The sequence below is a fragment of the Tamandua tetradactyla genome, chromosome 22 (assembly GCF_023851605.1).
Source record: "Tamandua tetradactyla isolate mTamTet1 chromosome 22, mTamTet1.pri, whole genome shotgun sequence".
NCBI classification, from domain to species: Eukaryota; Metazoa; Chordata; class Mammalia; order Pilosa; family Myrmecophagidae; genus Tamandua; species Tamandua tetradactyla.
In genome coordinates, this window is record NC_135348.1 from 6297012 (window position 1) to 6317533 (window position 20522).

The following is a 20522-nucleotide window of genomic DNA, read 5'->3' on the forward strand; positions in this document are numbered from 1 at the left end:
AGGATGATAGCTAATAAGCTATAGCACAGATCATAAAATGTGGGGTGCTTAGAAATTTTGTAGCACACCTAAGGCGATCAATTAAGACTCCAAAAAAGGCAATACCTTAGGAGTAGAAACTATGATCTTAATAAGAGTCATGATTTTGACTAAGAATGAAATTGAAAAAGACCAAAAATAAGGAAAAAGAAAAGTTAAGTCTCAATTTACTAAAAAGATCCATCAGTAATTTAACTCCTTGCCAGAAAAAAAATAATCAACTCCACTTACAGGAAAACTATTCACTCCTCAGTCATTATAATAAGTCATATAAAAGGTCTATCATATAACCCAAAATTACTAAACATAGGAAAAAGGAGGACAGCGTGACTTCCAGTCAAGAATATGAACAATCAATAGTAACTAATTAGCCAGATATTATACTTAACAGCAAGTACTATAAGAGAATTCTTATAAATATGTTCATAGATTTAAAGGAAAAGATGCATATAATGATTAAATGGAAGAGGGATCTCAAAGAGAAATGCAAACCATAAAGAAGAATCAAATAAAGATAATAAAACTGAAAGTATCATAGCTGAAATGAGACACTCATTTTGTATGCTTAAGAGGAGATTAAGATTACAGAAGGAATGATTAGAGAATTTAAAGACAGATTACTAGAAATTATTCTATCTGAATATCAGAGAGAAAATATAATTGAAAAGAATGACAGAGATTCAGTAACATGTGAGAATATAGAGATATATATATAGTTAGATTCCAAGGAGGAGAGATAAAGACACTGCAAGAAAAATAAGGTTTTGAAAAAATAATGGTTGAGAACTTTTGCAAATTTGATGAATGATATCAATTCTTCAATTTTAAAGCTCAGCAACCCCAAGAAGAATAAATGAAAAGATTTTCATTCAAACAATGACTATTTTGGCATTTTGACAAAAGCAGTTGACTGTATATGTATAGGTTTATTTCTGGGTATCTATCATGTTTCCTTGATCTGTTTTTCACTCGCAAACAAATACCACGCTGACGTGTATACAGTAGCCTTTGGGCCAGCAAAACCCGTGATGAGGCCAGCGGCCCCTCCCACACCCAAACCAACAATGTTGAAGTCTCCTTATCCAGTCAAATGAAGAGAGGATGGAACAGGTCAGAAACAGCCATCAGCACCCAGTAGCCATGGTCAGGGTATCCTGTCAAGAACTATAGTGGCAAGGCTGGTTCAAATCAGACTTTGGAGCAAGCACAGAAGGGACGAATCTGTACTAAGATAAATTTTGGCCCATTGTAATAGTAAATTCCCCCTCTTTTGGAGGAATTTAGATACCATTTTTTGAACATGTTTATGCTTATGCATAAAAGAGTGATAAATAAATGTGTGGTGAGCTGGGGAGGAGGGAAGATAGTGGGGTAGAAGAGGGGAAGTAGAAGTGAGTTCAGAGAGTCAATGGGGAAGTAGAAGTGAGTTCAGGGAGTCAATGGGTTGCAGCTTTAGGCTCGGGCCTTGGCCCCTTGCCTCTGCAGATGCAAATAATAAAGCTGCTTACCTGACCTCTGTGGTTAACTCCCTTTGTCAATGGCATGAAAGAGGTCTCCCTGATCAGGTCTGAGTTTCCCTTGGTAACAGCTTTATATATCGTAAGTCATGAAATAGGCAGTGCAAATCTTCAACTTGTTCTTTGTCCTTGGCAGTTCCATAAGCATTTTAGAATCATCTTATCAATTTTTACAAAAATGCCTGCTGGGATCCTGATTGGGATTTTGTTTAATCCATAGATAAATTTGGGAATAACTGACATCTTAAAATACTGAATTTTATAACCCATGTATTATAGTATATCTCCCCATTTCCATTAATGTACATTGTCCTAATTTCTCTCAGCAATGTTTTGTAGTTTACAGGGTAGAGGACTTGCACAACTTTTATTAACCTTATTCTTGATTAGTTCATGCATTTATGATATTATTTTAAATGTTACTTTAATATTTTCGTTGGCAATACTTAGCTGTTGTATGCAAGTAGTTCTAATATAGGCCCAATTGTATCTTGTATGCAAATCTTAATATTGATTATTAACTGACCTATAGAAATTAATTGATGATTTAAATGACAGAATGGATATAGCCAAATGATGAATCAATGATCTGGAATATCAACTAAAAACTATCCTTTGAAAAATATCTTCAAAGATAAAACATATACCCGGTAGCAATGGTGGCTCAGTGGCAGAGTTCTCACCTGCCGGAGACCTTGGTTCAATTCCCAGTGTCTGCTCATGTAAAAAAAAAAAAAGAAAAAAACCCAAGCATATATTTTGAATAATAAAGTGATATAAAAAATGGAATTAGACATTTCAACATCCATATACTCAAGAAAGAAAAAAAAACAGAAAATAAAACTAAAAAGTGAGAATTAAAGAAAGATAAAAGCTTTAAAGTCAAAATAGCCCACAGAAGGCTAAACAGCTTTTCTTATACCTTCACATAAATAAAATCAATGACAAAGAACAATTTCTACACGTTTTCAAAAGAATACACCACTAAGGGAAAAAATATTCAGGTTATTATCAAAATTTCAACAGTAACCCTCAATATAAGGATAATAAAGTCATATTTTAAATGCTTAAAAGAGAATCACTTCTAACTTGTAACTTTATAAACCACCAAACTAACATGTGAATCTAAATTTTTCTATATCCATAGATATGTCAACATTTTAACCTTATAATAACCTCTGTGCAATTACTGTAGGAAGACACACAACAGTCAAGGGAGAGTCTATAAGATTAACATGCTAAATATTATCATAAATATGATCTTAGAAGAGTTTGCCATCAGAAAAAAAATAAAAAGGAATGTAAAATGGAAATGGGGAAAATCTGGGAAATCAATAAAAAGAATTCTAGCAAAGATAAAATATGAAATAAAATGGCATAAATTCCTAATTTAATTGCAATCATGTAAAATAGAAATGGGATGAATGTTCCAGTCCAAAAGCAAAAACTCTCAAACTGAATTTAAATAAATAAATTCAGCTATTTATTACCTGTAATAGACAAACCTGAAATAGAGGAAGAAGCCTGGAAATAAATGGATGTAAAACTAAATTAATACCAGGCAAATATGAGGTAAAGAAAAGCCTATAACAATTCTAGCATCGAGAAAATTCCACTTTAATGAAAAACATCATAAAAGACTACTTTAAGGCATTTTGTATCATGATAGAGTTATATCAGATCCAGAAGATATTATGATTATGAGTATATATTCAGCTTACATAAGATTTGAAATATAAAGCAAGATATTTTAGAACTATGGAGAAAAGATCTAAATCAACAAATTTAGAGGGAGATTTTATAACACCTTACCTTCAGAAAAATGAGATATGAGGAACACTTAAAGTGGCAAACATTAGACTATTTGGAAAGCATAATTGATAAGCATAAACTTGGCAGCTATATCTTTATTTACACCAAAAAAATGACTATTTTGGTATAAACAAAGAAACATCTATAATATCAATAATATGCTGACTTATAAAGAATGTATAATCAATAAATTCCAGGAAAACAATATTTTGTGATCATTGACTAAATGCAATAATAATATAAATTAACAATTAGAAAGTAAAAGCAAAAAGCATACAATCTACATACAAAACCTCAAACATAATAATGAATGACCATGAGTTTAAGATGGAACAACCTAAGTAAAATTCTAAAATACTTAGAACTAGGAAAAATAAGTCTACATTCTAATTTCACATTAGTCAACTGAAAGGGAAATATGTAGCTTCATGTACCCATCTACATACAAAAAAAAAAAAAATCGTAAGACAAAGCAAGAAATATTAAAAGCAAATGATCTGAAATTCAATTCAAAACGTTTGAGAGCAACATTAATTCAAAGCAAAATTAAATTCAAAGAAATAGCATGCAAGGAAAGAATGAGAATGATGCAAAAAAATTAATTAAATAGAAAGGAAAAATAGAGATGACTAAAATATAAAAGTGGTTCTATGTTACAATTGATCAAAAGAAATATCCTGGAATGAAAACATATAAGAGTTTATACATGAACAAAATAAAGAATAAAATGAGAGAAATCAAAACAGTTGAACTTTTTGAATTTAACTAATTAAAAAATAAAATAGATAAACCTATTGAAAATTGCTGAAATTGGCAATAGAATATATAGAAAAGTTGAATACATAATAACTTCTGAAGACATTAAAATGATAACCAATAACTTCACAATAAAAAATGTTCAAGCCTAAATGGATTTATTTGTGAACTCTACCATTTGTAGAATCAGTATTACTTAGATCTTCCATTTTTTCCCAAGAAAATAAAAGGATAGCACTAAAAGCATTATATGAGGTTAATACAACCTTCGTTCCAAAACTTAATAACAATCTAGAAAAGAAATTAGACACTTTTTACTTAAGAACAATCTTAAAATATTCGCTCATAGACTCCAGTAGCATACACAAAAACACGCAACACATTGAATACATGTTTACTCTAAGAATATTTGGGGTTTTTTTTTTAACAATTTAATTCATTACTCTGATTGCTTGAAAGGGGGGAAAAATCACATGATTATCTCAATAGCAACGGGAAAACTGAAAAGTTTTATAAACCACTGCAGACAATTAGACGTAAAATGGCAAAGGCTATGCACAAATCCTTCAGCAAACATCCTACTGAATGGAAAGATTTGTAGTTGAGATCCCCTGCCAGGTCTGTCTGTCATAAAGATCAGCCTTAAGCACACCCTAGACAACATGGCAAAGAAAATAGAAAACTAAGTCACGAAGATGGATAAAAAGATGACGAGTGGAGCCGCCCTATCAGAAAACACAGCATCCCAGACAAACCGGCAAGACTGTTGGGAGTTGCGCAAAGAGTTGGATCTGGAGCGGGAGCGAGAAGAGCGGGCCCCAGGGAGCCCCCGCGGCCGCCTCGCTCCCCCTAGCACCCCGCCAGGAGCCGCAGCAGCGCGTCCCCAGCGCACAACCCGGAGTGGCGGCGCGGAGACCTAGCCACCCGCGCGCTCCGCGCTGCACAGCCCGAGCCCGCAAACCGAGTCAAGATCACCGCAAGGAAGGTTCTGGGGACAGTGAAATGGTTCAGTGGAAGAAATGCATATGGTTCCATGCACAGGAAGGACACCAAGGAAGATGTGTTTGTGCACCGGTCCGCCGTGAAGAAGCACCCCCCAGGGGCGCCCTGGCAGTGTCGGAGGCGGAGAGATGGTGGACTCTGAGGCCGGTGAAGGAGAAGAGAGGGCGGAGAGAGCCAACGTGACGGGCCCTTGGAGGAGTTTGAATGCAAGGCAGCAAGTACGCAGCAGACCGATGGACGTGATCCAAGTCGTAGGGGTTCTGCACGCAATTACCAGAAAAATTTCCGGAATAACGAGAATGGGGAAGAGAAGGAGGGATCGGAGGGGTGGTCCCGAGGGCCAGGCCCGACAACCTGCGGGGACCCTTTGGGCGTTGGCGGGTGTCCCAGCCTTGCTGCGCAAGGAGAGGTCATGGAGATGCTGACAACCAGGGTGCAGGGCAAGTTAAACCAGTGAGGCAGAACCTGTATCGGGATTACAGACCACGATTCTGCAGGGAACCCTCCTCCCCAAAGACAGCGTAGAGCAGACGGCAAGGAAGATGGTGAGGAGCAGACAGGAGGTGAGACCCAAGGACAGCAGCCACCGCAGCGTCGATTTACATCTCGGAACCAGGAGATGGCAAAGAGACAAAAGCAGCGCATCCACTAGCTGAGAATTCGTCCACTCCCGAGGCCGAGCAGGGCGGGGCTGAGTAAATGCCCACTTACCATCTCTGCCGGCATCCGGCCTAGTCATCCAACAAGAAGGGATATGAAACTCCAGCAATAAGAAAGGAACAAAAGATTGGAGAACAAAACCTTAATGCTTGCTTTTTGCCCACTGACTGGATAACTAGAACTATCTCCATTATCTATGCAGCGCGGGGGTTGGGGGGGGGGGTTGTATTTTTACGCAAAGACGTCTCTTTTTTGGTAATGACAAGCATGTTGGTTTTTTTTAAAAGCCTGGTTTTTCTCAATACACCTTTAAAGGTTTTTAATGGTTTCATATCGGGTCAGTTAAGATTTTTAAGAACCTGGTTTTTAATTCATAGTAAAATTTTCAACTTGAGTTTTTCAAAAAAGTCAACCAAATTGCAATGGAAATCTTAAATAATAATAATGAAGAGTTTAGCAAAATTGTCAGATACATGTAAGATACAGCTTACACAATTATCACATCTTTTTTGCACCAGCAATACCAGTTACAAAATTCACCTCTGTTAAAGAATATAAAGGAAGACCTATGTAGATGGAGAGATATAATATGCTCAGAAATGGATAAATTAAAGTAGCAAAGACGCTGTTTTCCTTTGCTAAATGGTGCCAGATGAAATATAACAGAAATAGAATGGCTTTTTAAAAAGAAATTTATTAAATTGCAAGTTTATAGTTCTAAGGCTATGAAAACGTTCAAATGAAGGCTTCCAGAGAAAGATACCTTGACTCAAGAAAGGCCAATGTCTGTCACATGGGAAGGCACATGGCTGGCATCTGCAAGTCCTTGTTCCCAGTTCCATTGCTTCCAGTTTCTGATGCCAGTGTTTTCCTCTCTCAGCATCTGTGCAGCCTCACTCAGCTCCTCCAGGACACAACTCTTGGTTCTGGCTTGCTGAGCATCTCATGGAAGGCACATGGCAGCGTCTGCTGGGCTCTCTCCAAGCCTACGCATCTGCTCTGTATCAGCTCTCGAAACATCTCCAAATGTATGCATCTCTGTCAGTTCAGAAGCAACTCCAAAATGTTCCCCCTTTTAAAGGACTCCAGTAAACTAATCAAGACCCATTTTGAATGGGCCAAGTCATGTCTCCATCTAATCAAAAGGCCACACCTGCAATTGAGTGGGATAATCTCCATGGAAATGATCTAATCAAAGTTTCTACCCTAAGATTGGATCATGATTGAAAGAAAATAGCTTTTCTGGGGGGAACAACAATTTCAAACCGGCACAGATACCAATAATCTTCAGTTTTAATGTGTATATTTATTGTATATTTATTATCCTTTTAGTAAAATGACAAAATTTCCTGAAGTCTAAAAACTTATCATATACCTGTACATTAGAATAAACTCCATGATGAGCTGACACTTAAAAAAATTTAATACAAAGAGGTGAATTAACCTTATCATATATTAAAATATCCTAAAGCTCATTATAATAACCACAACATGGTACTGAGACAAAACAAACAAACAAACAAACAAACAAAACAGTAGTAGGTTCTCAGAAACAGTCCAATATATAAGAAAACAATATATTTTAATAATGGCACAGACATAATTAGAGAAAGGATGAGATATTTAGTAGATGTTACAAAAACTTTCTATTATTGAAACAATAGATTATGCACATCATAAACATGAGTAAACTCAAGATAGATTATATACCTTATAGAAAAGGCAACATTTTCAAGCTAAAAAGAAAATGTAAGATAATTTTGTGATTGTGACTTGGGAGTGGATAAGCATTTTATGACTCTATGACTATATCAAAGGATTTCTGATCAAAAAAGCATGTAGATGAGTAACTGAGAACTGATTTTTTACAGCTGAAATCAACCAGGAATAAATGTCTAGTAGGCAAAGAAATACAATTTTATACAAGAAAGCCTTGTCCCATTATGAGTGGATTTGACAGAAGTTAGAAATGCAGTTAATACCAAAAATGACCAAGCCTATGAGAGATAGAGGACTTTCGTGTACAATAGGAGGAGAAATTTTTGCAGCCATTTTGAAAGTCTTTTAACAGTATAAAAATAATACAAACGGAATAAGAACCGTGGCCCAATGTAACTTAAGCAACGTGTAAATTAAGTACAACGCAACAACATAAACATTACTGTGTATTTTACAAGATCACACACATGCAAATACACACACACACTAAGATAATAAATGTGGGAACCTATAGGGGAGAAGAGAAAAGAAACAGGAGCAGATTAAAGGAAAAATTAAAATTAAAGCAACACCAATTAAGAGTTAGTCCTTGCAAAGTTCGATGAGACTGTATCAGAAATTAAGTATAATTCTCCTTAGAAGTATGATGCCATGGCATTAAAAAAAAAGAAAAAACAAGAGAAGTTGATTCATTTATAGAATGATCAAAATACAAGAACACTTCTCAGCTCTTAATTATCTGCATAAGTCAATTTTAATATTTTTACCATTTTACAATTATCAATTTTTCTCAGACTTGTATGGGTCTGGAGAGTACTGAATAGCATGCTTTCTACAATCTCTAAAACAGATTTACTAGATTTGGGGAAATTTCAGACACGGATTTTGGCCACCAGTTCTTTTTTCTTCTTAGAAAAATAATTAAATAATTGTTTACATGATGATCGAACTATTTTAGAATACTAAAAGTGATACTTTCAATCAATAATGAGATTTTTAATTTCTACTAAGTACCACTAATGTTCTAGTAGCTATACAATGTTTTTAAGTTAAGTATCTAAATAAGTTGCAACATTTAAAATTATACACATAATGGTTGTAATATTTATGATGTTCACAGACTTGATAGGACTGTCAATTTGCAAAAATTTATAGCACAAATTAGAGACAATAGTCCATACAAGAAGAGCCTTCTCTTATTTAATAGAACCCTTCAATTCTAAAGTGCAAAAACTCAAAGTCAAAAATCTTACAAGCAATTAGAATATGTATCTTGCAGATGCTAAATACTTCCTAGTGGCTTCCTCTTTGTCTCTGATGAATAGCCATTATAAATGAACCCTTTGATCGTGCTAAGTGGTAGTTGTTTTTCCTCTGAAGACATTAGATTTCTTGTTACAGTCTTTTTCATTTTGATCAGGTGTATTTTTTTAATTCTTTTTCTTGAAAAACTGTATTATGGATATCAGAAAGTTTCAGGCCAGTTTGAAAATCAGATTTACACAAAGCTATGAAACTTTTAGAAATCATGTGGCTTTCTTAAATGCTAAATTGACTATTGACTGTTAGTCTAAAAATTTTAAGGTTATTTATGGAGAAATAGCCACAACAAGCTTGTGATCATTTCCTCCCCCACCTCCTCCTGCCACCTCAACTGTCTTTATATCTCCCTTCATTTTTATTTTAGTATGAATATTCGTTGTTGAATATTTGTTGTTGATAATGATGATTAAGCACTTTTATAGGGAAATTATAGCTTTCTTCCTTTTCTGCATTATGCATTTTCTTTTCTTTTTTTTTCTTATATTCACTTTCTACCTTGGTACTTAGGTTTCTATCGTAGTGTATTGCTACATTCACCATTCACCTGTCTACTCTTTCCTCAGTTTCTAGGCTTAATGTTTTATTAGCATCATTCCTCATATTACAGAATGAGACACTCATCAATTTAACCATGCCATAATTAACTTCATAATTTAGGAAGCTGAAGGTTTCATTTAGAAAGAACTCTTTACTGGAAGAAGGAAGTCTGATTAGCTAATAATAATAGAATTTCAGTAAGAAGTTATTAACATTAATTAGATTTAAAAAAAAAAACACCTAGACATAGCCTTTTACTAATCCATACAACCATGAGAGCAAAAGAAAATACAAGCTGAGTGATGCACTATATAGTGTCTTCATAAGAGCAGAGGAATATTGAAAAGTGTACTGTTTGAATTCAGCTATTGCAAAACCATTTACAACCAAGGTCTGTATGACATGGCCAAGCTGCTGAAAATGTTGAAAAGGTGTTGCAGATAGGGTAAGAGGTGCAGTGATCCTTCACTAATAGATCTTCAGCCCTTGCAAGAGTCTAGCTAAGAAGAGAACTGACCCAAGAAGAATTAGCAGATCAAAGCTGGGGAATAGATGAGTAGCAATATATAACCACCTTTCTATTTGTTGCATTTTTCCACAAAATATTTTTAGAATTTATTAGCATCATTATTGAGAAATAACTTCTGGACATCATACGATAAGGAATTATTAGATGATAGGATTTATTTTGCTGATGCATGGTAAAACATTTCATGACTGGATATTCACTTAAAATGCTTTTTATGAACTTTTGCACCTGTTGTATCCTCAGAAAATCTTTTGTAAATTCATTTTTGAAGCAACCAATATTAGTGCAAATTGTAGTTTTTAACAATTCAGTATTAATAATAACCTGGTATTTGCGTACCACACTATATATATATTCCAAAACAGTTTGTGTTTATTTGGATATTTTAGGGGCTGTTTATCAGACCAAGGAAGCATCCAAATATTCTGCACGTTGTTTTTTATTAGAGAAGTTAAAGGTTTAAATAAAAATCAATCAGAAAATACAAAGTTTCCATATAACCCACTTTAATACTAACACTTTGTATTAGTATAGGACCTTTGTTACAATTGATGAAAAAATATTATTATAATTGTACAGTAATCTATAGTCAAAGTTGATATTAGGATTCATTGTTTGTGTTGTACAGCCTTATGCTTGCTCAAAATTTTTTCTAGTATCATATATACAACTTAAAATTTCCCCTTTTAACCACACTTAAACATTTAATTTATTGTGTCAGTATCATCCACAATGTTGTGCTACCATCACCACCATCCATTGCCAAAAGTTTTTCCATCACCTAAATAGAAATTCTATACCAATCAAGCATTAACTTCCAATTCCCTACCCCCATTTCCTGCTTACCTGTATCCTAGTTTCTGATTCTATGAACTTACTTATTCTAAGTATTTTGTGTCATTGAGATCATGCAATAATTGTCATTTTTATGCCTGCCTTATTTCTCTTAATATGACTTCTTCAAAGTTCATCCATGTTGTCGCATGTAACAGATCTTCACAATTTTTTTATGGCTGAAAAATATTCCACTGTATGTAGATACTATAATTTGCATATCCACTCATTGGTTGTTGGACACTTGGGTTGCTTCCATCTGTTTACAGTTATGAAAAATGCCACCGTGAAAAATGGTATGCGAATAGCCATTTGAGTACCTATTTAAAATATTTCGGGTAGATGCCTAGAAGTGGAATTGTTCGAGTTTAGTTTCCTTGGCAACTTAAGCACATACCATGAAATGGGTTGACTTAAACAACGGGGATTTATTAGTTCGTGGTTTTTAGGTTAGGAAAAGTTTAAATCAAGGTGTCAACAAGGCAAGGTTTACTTCTCAAAGACTGGCGCTGTGAGGCTGGCTGTTGGTCATCCTTGGTCCTGGGCTTCTCTGTCACTTGGCAATGCACACGGTAGCCTGTCCTGGTCTCTGAATTCTCTTTCAGGTTCCACTGGCCTTTAGATTCTTGCTTCTTCTAGCTTCACTATCTGTCACAATCTCATTCTACTTATAAAGCCCTCTAGAAACAGGATTAAGACCCATCCTGATTGGTTTGGGTCAAACTTAACTGAAGTAACTCATGAAAAGGTCCTATTTACACCAGGTTCACACCTACAGGAATGGATTAAGTGTAAGAACATGTTTTTCTGGGGTGCATAGCTCTAAACCACTACAACCAGATCATATAGTAAATCTACACTGAAATTTTTGAGGGACCAACAAAATGTTTTCCACAGTGGCTGCACCATTTTACATTCCTACCATCAATTATTGAGAGTTACTATTTCACTACATTCTCTGTAACGTGTTATTTGCCATTGTTTTAATAGCAGCCATTTTAGTGGGTATAAAGAGACATCTCGCTGTGGTTTTGATTTGGATTTCCTTAATGGCTAATGATGTTAAGCATATTTTCATGCATTTTGTTTGTATATCTTCTTCAAAAAAATGTTAGTTCACGTCTTCTACTCATTTTTTAAGTGAGGTATGTCTTTTTTGTCATTGAATTGTAAGATTTCATTATATATTACAGATATTAAGAACATATCAGATACATAGTTTTCAAGTATTTTTCCCATTCTACAGAGTGACTTTTTACTTTTATGATGACATGCTTTGATGTACAACCATTTTTAATTTTGATGAGGACACATTAACCTTTTTTTTTTCTTGCTTGTGTTCTTGGTGTAAAGTCTAAAAATCCATTATCCAACAATAGAAGCTAAAGTTGCTTCCCTATGTTTTCTTCTAGGAAGTTAGTAGTTTTGTTGTGGATTTTTTTCAGGATTTTCTACGTGTAGGATCATATCATCTGCAATAGGGAAAGTTTTACTTTTCCCTTCCAATTTGGAAGCCTTTTTAAAATACTTTTCTTTTTTTCTCTTTTTCTTCAGTTTGGATGCCTTTTATCTCTTTGTCTTGCCCAATTACTTACAATGTTGAATAACAGTGGTGATAGTGAGCATCTTTGCCTTTTTCCTGATCTTACAGGGAAAGCTTTCAGTCTTTTATCTTTAAATAAAATGTTAGCTGTGGGTTTTTCACACACAATAAGGGATACTATGCCCTTTATCATGTTGGTAATATTATAGAAGTTGTTTCCTTCTATTCCTCATTTTCTAAAGGTTTTTATCAAGAAGGTGATCTGGATTTTTTCAAATGTCTTTTTCTGCATTAATTGAGATGATTGTGAGGTTTCTTTCCTTCATTCTGCTAATGTGGTACGTTACATAATGAGTTTTGATTTTCTTGTGCTGAGTCACCCTTACATATCTTGGATAAGTTCCGTATGATCACACTTCACGATTATTTTCATGTCCTATTGGATTTGGTTCACTACTATTATGTTAAGTGTTTTTGCATCTATATTCTTAAGGGTATTGTAATTTTCTTTTCTTACAGTGTTTTTATCTGGCTTTGAAATAAGGGCCTCATAAAATATTGGCCTCATAGTTAGCAGTGTCTCCTCTTCAATTTTTTTTGGAAGAATTTGAACAGGATTGATATTATTTCTTCTTGGAATGTTCCATAAAGTTCTCCTGTGAAGCCAACTCATCCTGAAATTTTTTTTTCTTAGATGCATTTGATTACTGATTCAATCTCTCGACTTATTATTGGCACGTTGAAATGTTCTATTTCTTCTTGATTCAGTGTAGGTAGGGTGTGTTTCTAGGAATTCACCCATTTCATCTAGGTTATTTAATTTGTTAGTGTAAAAGTTGTTTATAGTATCCTTTCAAAATCCTTTTTATTTCTCTGGGGTCAGTACTAAGGTTTTCCCTTTCATTACTGATTTTAGTTGTTTGCGTCAGTCTATCTAAGTATTGATTTTCTTGATCTTTTCTAAGAACCAATTTTTGTTCTTATTAAATTCTCTCTTATTTCTTATACACTGCTTCATTTATCTCTGTTTTGTACTTTGTTATTTCCTTCCCTCTGCTATCTTTGGGTTAAGTTGATTTTCTTTTTCAAGATCTTCCAGTCTTGAAGTTAGGTCTTTGATTTGAGAGATTTTTCTTTTTTTAATGTAAAATTTAGAGCTGTAAATTTTCCTCTCAGCACTAACTTTCCCACTTCCAATAAATTTTGGTATGTTAGTGCTTTCATTTTCATTTTCCTCAACATAGTTCCTATTTTCCCTTGAGATTTCTTCTTTAATCCTTTGGTTATTTAAGAGTTTCTTGTTTAACTCTCCCTCTGTTCTGACTTTATTCCATTGTGGTCAGTTAAGATACATTGTATGGTTTTTACTGACACTTATTTTATGACCTAGCATATGGGCTATTCTGGAAAATAACCCATGTGTACTAGAGAAGAATGTGTTCCACTGCTTTTGGGTGAAGTATCTTATGTATGTCTGTTAAGTCTTGTCAATTTAGAGTATCATTTGAGTCTTCTACTTCCTTATTGACTTTCTGTTTAGATGTTCTATTCCTTATTGAAACTGGTGTATTGGAGTTTCTTACTATTAATATGGAATTTTCTATTTCTCCCTTCAAATCTGTCAATATTTGCTTCATATATTTTGAGGTTTTGCCATTAGGTGCATATATATTTATAATTGATATATCTTCTCATTGAATTGATCAACTTATGAATGCATAGTGACTTTCCTGTCTGTCATAACAGTTTTTGACAAAAAATCTATTTTATCTGATATTCATAGAGCTACCACAGCAGTCTCTTGTTTACTATTTGCCTGGTATATTTTTTCTCTCTTTTCTCTTTTAACCTACATGTACATTTGAATTGAAGATGAGATTTTGTAAACAGCGTATAGTTGGGTTGTATATTTATCCATTCTTTCAATCTCTGTCCTTTGACTGGAGAGTTTAATCCATTTATATTTAAAGTAACTACTATTAATGTGTGTCTGTCTCCTGTCACTTTTCTATTTGTTCTGGTCTATTGATAACAAGTTCCCTCTGATTTGTTTATCTGGAAATGTCTTAATATCTCCCTCATTTTTGAAAGACAGTATCACCAGATATAAAATTCCTGGCTGGCAATTTTTTTCTATTTTTAAATATTTCTTCTCTCTGCCTTTTTGCCTTCATGATTTCTGGTGCAAAACTACTACTCAATCTTTCTGGGACCTCCTTGTATATAGTATATTGCTTTTCTCTTGTAGCTTCCCAAATTACTTCTTGTTGTTGACATTCAACAGCTTGGTTTGTATGTGTCTTGGCATAGTTCTCTTTGAGTTTATTCTGTTTGGACTTCACTGGAATTTTTGTATATGCATATGTCTTTCACTAGTTTGGGATTTTTTTCTATGATTATTTCTTCAATACTCCATTTGCCCTTTCTTTCCTGTCCTGCTAAGATTCTCATAATGCATATATTGGTATGTTAATGGTATCCTACAGGTCTCAGGCTTGTTCACTTTTTAAAATTCTGATTTCTTTTTGCCTCTCTGCCTTGATCATCTTAATTGTTTTGTCTTTAGAAACACTGGTTCTTTCTTCTGTCAGCAACAATATGCTGTTGAAACCCTCTAAGGAATTTTTCATTTCAGTCATTGTAGTATTCAACGATAGTAATTCTATTTGGTGCCCTTTTTAAAATTTTTTTCTCTCTATTGAGAATTTCATATTGTTTATTCATTGTTTTACTGATATCTTTTCTCTGTGCTTTTCTTTACCTCTTTGAGCATACTGAGGATCATATTTTTAAAATTATTTTCCACTATGTCCAAAGTGTGGTCCTCTTCATTGATTTTTTTTTCTGGATTTTTATTTCATTCTTTTGTATGAGCCATTAATTCTTGCTTGTTTTTATTTTTATCTTGTAATTTTTTGCTGCACACTGTAAATTTTAATAATTAAAAGTATTAACTCTGGGAGTTAGTTCTGAGCTGTTCATTCTTTAAGTTTTTATACAGCTAGTGATATGCTAAAGATTTCATTGACTGCCCAAAACTAACAAAAACCAACAAATGCAAAAGCAATTTTCACATTTTTTGCAAACTGGCTTTTCTTTGACTTGTGTTTTCCCTCAGGACTTAGTCCTCTTATCAAGAAAATCAGCTCAAGGTGAATGCCAAGTGCAGGGTGCTGCCTTTCTTATCTGACCCTTAATGGAGCCTGCTTCTTATCCTGAACTTGGCCTGCTCATGGCCTTAGGGGTTCTTTCATTGACAGGAATTGGAATGCCTCTTCTACTCCTTATGAAATTGATTTCCACCCCCTCCTGGATATGCTATTGTATGACTTAATGAAGGTGATCCTTTGCCCCAGGCTACTTAGACTTAATTATTTCTACATTGCTTTAGCTGTCTGTAAACAAATCCTTCCTGCAGAACAAGTTCTGGGATAGTGAGTCCAAGACAAGTTTCCTTGTTCAGGGTTTTGGGCTTCTACCTGATGTACTGACACCAACATTCAGAAATCACTGTGTGGGCATGGGTCACTCTGCTGCTTCTGGAACAGGTCCAGAGACCTACAAGTGGGAGCTCATGCTATCTCCATATCACACCATAAATAGGGCAGGTAAAGGGCAAGCAAATATGGCAGAAGCTTTGCTTACTGTTTTTAATTTCTCTCTCTCTCTTTTTTTTTTTTTCGCATGGGCAGGCACTGGGAATTGAACCCAGGTCTCCGACGTGGCAGGAGAGAATTCTGCCTACTGAGCCACCATGGCCCACTCAGCTACTGTTTTTTGAGCTGTGTTTTCTTGATTTGACTCTTGCCCAGTTACTATAATCCTTTAACTGTTTTCCAGAGTTTTTAGGAAGATGGTGCTGCTAATTTGTTTTCTAGTTAACCAAAGATTCTATGGGGGAATAGCACCCTGAAGTATCTTACACTTCCCTCTTCATTGACAGGCAGTCTTGCATTTTTAACTTCATATATAGACATTTTAAATTTCATATACGTAGTTGGGTGATGCACATTATATGCATATTATATTATATCCATCACCCAATCATATAGACAATTCAAAATAAACATTTATTATTTTTCCTTTTTAATTTCAAACTCCATTGGTTTCATAGAGCTGCCATAACAAAGTACCTTGGCTCCCTGGTTTCCTGTACCTTGTTCTGCTTAGTCCTGGCTGCTCCCACAGTCGCTCTGGTAGTACTTCCCCCCGATCAACAGGAACCATTTAGAAATTCACCAGCACCCCCTCACCTTGCCATCACAGTGTCCCTTCCCACCCCGTATAGTACCACAAAGCAGGTGGCTTAAAACAACAGATTTTTACTATCTTACATGTTTTCAAGCCAGATGTCTCATATCAAAGTGTTGGCAAGGCTCTCTCTGAAACATCTAGGAGATAATCCTTCCTTGTCTCTTCTAGTTTCTGATGTTTGCTGGAAATCCTTAGCATTCTTTGGTGTTTAGATGTATCACCCCAATCTTTCCAATCTCAGCCTCTACGTTTACATGGATTTTTTCCTTGTCTCTATCTTCATGTCTCTTCTTTGTGTCCTTCTTATAAAGACAGTCATATTGGATTTTGGGCATACCTTAATCCTGTATGACTTCAATTTAACTAATTACATCTGCAATGACCCTCTCTCTGAATAAGTTCACATTCTGGTACAAATATATATTATTATTCAAATCATTGTTACAATAATTTATTTGAAGGTGACATTTTTCAAAAGTGCAAAAGAGTATGGATGGGAAAGGAAAGCAAACATGTGGCTTCCAGATAGCATGGTGTATAGAATGATGTGTTTATTTCAGCTCCATCTCAAAACTTCACTGTTAATACCGTAAGGGAATAAAAATGTCATAAATCTGCAAAACAGGAGTCTAATATATAATAGCAGAAAACAGATATCAACAAATATTGAAGGGAACACAATGAATGTAGGAGGAGTAACTGACCTACCTGGCTGAGAAGAACTGATCTCTATTTCTAGAGGCAGGATTCTGTCTACAATGGAGAGCTAAACAATTGCTTGAAAGTTTTTATGAGTAGTAGTTAGATGTCCAAGAAGCCCTTATCTTCCTTATGCAGGCAAGCATTTTTCACCTTTCACTACCATGATGGAAAACTAGAGGTTTGCTTATTCTCCACAGAGCTTGAAGTAGGCAGAATCTGGACTCTGACACAAAATGTACAACTGAAGAGGGTTGGCTGCAGGTGGGATGCTGAACTGACAAAGCCTGCCTTAACAAACTGAATTCAAGAATGCTGGGAGCCACATTTGATTATGCACAAGTAGGGGATTTAAAGAATTCTTTTTGAGAAAACTGACTAACTCAAAGCAAAAATCCACAGATGCTGACATTTGGAAATGTCTCCATCAAACATTCAGTTTCCTTACTGCTAGGACAACAATAAAATCCATGAGACCATAAAACTTCTGCATAATCATAATTTCCAAGTAGCATTTTAGTATCTCATTCTTAAGAATAAGCAGAAATGATCAGCACAGATTTAAGGAAAAGTAAACAAAAAAAGTAAAAGAACTCAGAGGAAACAAATAATCCAGGGAACAATAGAAAAGTAAATAACATCCTATGAGAAGGTACATTATATCTAAAATGAAAGTATGTTTGTTATTTTTTTTTTTTTTTGCAGAGTTTGGTGTAGGCAAGAGTATTCTAAGAATAATAAGTAGTTCTTGGAAAATACTTGTCTCATAGCATAAATAAAAAATTCAGTGGGTGTTATGGAATTTAAAGTGGAAGAAATTTCCCAGATATTAAAAACAAAAACTGGAAAGAAAAGATAAGAAAACTGGCAGACTAGTTCACAAGGTTCAAATAATAAGTTCAGTGTTCCAGAAGAAAAGAGAAATTGAGCAGGGGGTGGAGGGAGAAGGAAATTATCCAAAAATTCTAAGATTATATCCCAGAACTGAAGACATGAGCTTCCAGAATGAAAGTCAGGCACCACGCAGTGGCTTGTATGACAGTTGGGAGAAGGAGGGCTGCGTGCAAAGATTAATGATTGAATCACCTCAAACTGTGCCATAACCCAGTGCAACTAGAAGACATTGGAGCAAAGTTAAAGTTCTGAGGATAAGCTGATTTCTCACCTAGTCTTGTATATGCAACGAATTATCAATCAAATATGAAGGTTGAATAAACACATTTTCAGACCATTAGATCACAAATGTATATCATCTATGGTACTCAGAAAATTAGTGGGTAAGCCAAGAAAGAGTAACGTCAAGCTTCCAGATGTGAGATATTGAAGGACTCTAATACAAAAGAAAGGTGAGGATTCCAGCAATGATGATAAAGGCACGTCGCAAGCAGTAACTCTGAAGCAGGCTTAAGAGAGAGAAGTCTAGAAGTGCATGAAGATAGAGAGTCTAAAAGAGCTTTCTACACAAAATTAAACTGATATCTTCCTGAGTTTTGAGCATATTAAATAAATATTTAGTTTCTTTGGAATGTTTTGGAATTAATGATAGGAACATACGTGAGCTTTAAAAAATATTTTTAAATTATTAAATTATTCTAAATATTTAATCAGAGAAAAATCTATGGGATGAAAAAGTTGTAGGAGTAAAATTGTATATTAATGGTTTACTACATGGCTCAGCTATAAATATTTATAATCACAATAATGTGATAATGTTTACTAAAAGCTGATTTAACCCAAAAGGTAATGTAACTTTTTTGGAAATAATAGAGGCAGGAGAAGTAGGTAGAGTGAGAGATGGAGGAAAGAGCTATATTCTTATGTTTAGTAGTAGGAAATCAGTAGAAATATTTGAAATCATGTGATAAAAATAGAACATTTTAGGTCTTAATTTTGCTGAGGCCCCCAGATAATATACCACATGTTACAAAATGTAATTGAAAATTGTTTTCAATACTTGGTTGAACAGATAATTGCAGCCCATTAATAAAATTGGAGATGCAAAGTTATGAGATTAAGAGACAATTTTTGGAGAAGTTTGGTGGCATGCTGGAAGTCCCATCTCCTCCACCATGAAAGAGGAGAAGTAGTGTTGCCCCTTACCTTCAGCATAGAGAATAAAGTTTCAACCTTTGTGCAAGAGAGGTTGCTGGGCTGGGAGACTGCCTGAACTCCCAAAGTTTGTCAGGACACATTATGCATGGCTGTTTATGCAGACCAGAAGGGGACCATACTCAGTGTAAGATACCCTAGATCTTGTCAAATGGATTACTTGAAAAGTTTAAACCTGAGTCTAACAATGATATAATTTCTGGGGTCTAGGAATGGAACAGCAAGTTGGAGAACCTAAAGGAGGATAGAAATCAAAAGAATCCATGGAATCACCTTACATTAGAATGGGTCAATTTTATTTCAAACCCTGAGTGTTATTATGCCATCTTATATTATTAATATTTTAGGAAACTTCTCTTCTCCTGTCATTTCCTACCTCAAAATTTGACCCTCAAAAGTCAAAGGAGGGGTGCGCAGGTGGTTCAGCAGTAAATGCTCACCTTTCATGTGGGAGAACTGGGTTTGATTTCTGGACCATGCATTCCCCCAAAAAAAAGAATCAAAGGAAGAGACACAGGGAAGTCCAAAGTCAGGCACCAGGGAGATATCAAAGAATCTAAACAAGCACAAGGCCAGGTTATAAGAAACACAGCAGGAAGAGGAGAGCATGCTGCAAAACTTTTCATTATTTTTTTTGTTTTTGTTTTGTTTTGTTTTAATGCAATTGTACTGAGATATCATCAAAATGCTGTAATCATCCAAAGTGTATAATCAATGGGTCACAGTATCATCATATAGTTGTGCATTCATCAAATCAATTTTTAGCCATTTTCATTACTCCAAATAACACATGTAAGAATAAAATAAAAGTAAAAATGAAAAAGAACACCCAAACCATCCCAACCCCCTTAACACTCCCTATTTTTTATTTATTTTTATTTTTATTTTATTTATTTATTTTTTTGCATGGGCAGGCACTGGAAATTGCACTAGGGTCTCTGGTATGGCAGGTAAGAACTTTGCCTGCTGAGCCACCATGGCCCACCCAATTTTTTGTCCTTATTTTTTCACTCATCCATCCATCCACTAGTTAAAAGGAGTGTCAGCCACACACAGTCACACTGTAAAAGCTATATAGTTATACAATCATCTTTAAACATCAAATCTAGTGGAATGCAGTTCAATGGCTTCAGGTATTTCCTTCTAGTTATTCTAATCCACTAAAATCTAAAAAGGGTTATCTATATGA

The 20522-nt window shown here is 34.8% G+C and overlaps 1 pseudogene; it reads left to right on the top strand.

Moving 5' to 3' along the window:
• Positions 1-5043: 5043 nt before the first annotated feature.
• LOC143665961 (Y-box-binding protein 1 pseudogene) lies at positions 5044-5825 on the top strand (annotated as a pseudogene).
• The last annotated feature ends 14697 nt before the right edge of the window (positions 5826-20522 follow it).